This window comes from Petaurus breviceps, unplaced genomic scaffold, assembly GCF_028583685.1.
Source record: "Petaurus breviceps papuanus isolate PSGF00001 unplaced genomic scaffold, PetGlider_PUasm1.0 40, whole genome shotgun sequence".
NCBI classification, from domain to species: Eukaryota; Metazoa; Chordata; class Mammalia; order Diprotodontia; family Petauridae; genus Petaurus; species Petaurus breviceps.
This window is the reverse complement of record NW_027186315.1, coordinates 7,642,346-7,643,852: the sequence shown is the minus strand read 5'-3', so window position 1 is coordinate 7,643,852 and position 1,507 is coordinate 7,642,346.

The following is a 1,507-nucleotide window of genomic DNA, read 5'->3' as shown; positions in this document are numbered from 1 at the left end:
TGAAGAAAGTCAATATTGACTCCTCTACTTGCTCGAGTAATCCCATTTCATTGTGTCTCCTCCAGCAGATTAACCATCAAACACCCTTCCCCCAGGACCTTCAGTCTGTCACTTATTTTTTATCCACTTTGCTTTGACAATGTCTTTTGAGTGAGTAAGCATGAATCTCATTAAGTATGTCCAAAATGTTATGAAATGTGATGGCGCGATGTGCATAGCACAAAATCTTCTGCAAAGAGAAGAATCTGAGGGACTTCTCAATATGTGCAGAATCCCTTTCACATTGTTATTTTTATATACTTTTCACAAATATCTACTAATTTTTAGATTGCTTACTGAACGCATAATCAGAAGGTCAATTTAACATTTGTAGGTAAATGAATCAAGGATCATAGATTTAGAATTTGAATTTCATAAAGATAATAGCTAATAACCAACATTATATAAAACTTTAAAGTTTGCAAAACATTTGACAAATATCATCTCATTTTATCCTCACGACAATCCTGGGAAGTAGGTGCTATTGTTTCATTACTTAGTGCAATGCGAATGTAAATTTTAAAGATCTTCCCTGCCCCTAGGCTAAAGTGCACCAGAAGCCTGGGGAGGGAGGCTTGTTTTTCAGTAGATACTTTTTGATTGGCCAGTGGGTCAATAAGGTTGTTACATTCTCTGAGCCAGGAGAAGGCTATATAAGCCCTGATGTGTAGCTTTGTTTTGGGACTCACTTTGAGAAGTGTTCTGTGATTTGATCTGAATTCTGGGAAGCCGTTGTTGAGGGTCCCCCGGCTTTGAAAAACCCAGAATGTGGAAACCCAGATGTTGACTGGGTATGGATGTAAATAATGGTTGGACAGTTTGGAAATCTGTCTACTTGATGTTTCTGTCTTGATAATTATGCCTGTATACTTTGAGGTTCAGGGTGCTGACCTTTTCTCCTGAACAAGGTAAATGATATATGTCTGACTGATTAAAGTAAGCTTGTTAACCCATTTTGAGTTGCTTTCCTTTAACAAAGCAGATCCAAGAACCTGTGGTAGCTGCAAACCCTGAGGACACTTGGGGTGCTTGCTGCTACACTTAGACATGAGGAAAGTGAAAGAAAAAGAAGTTATGTGAGTTGCTGAGGGTCAAACATCTATTAATAGTGTCTGAGGCAGGATTTGAAAACAGGCTTAATAACTTCAAATCTGACCAGCTACTTGCCTTTTTATGTACCCCAGAAGCCACATCTTATAGTTTGAGAAATTAAAGTACAGAAAAAATGAGTTTGCTTTGTTCGATGTTACATATCTTTGTTTTGACATAGGCAGAATTTCAACTTCATGATGAACTTAACATATGCAAGAAAAACTCCTTGTCTTAGGAGAGCCTTTAAGACAATTTTGATTTCCAAAATCCATTTATTTTTGGTAATCAGGAAATGCTAAAATGTAAGTCAATCAAAAAACAATTAAAAAATATTTACCATGTGCCAGGCATTGCAAAAGAAAGGCAAAGACATTGT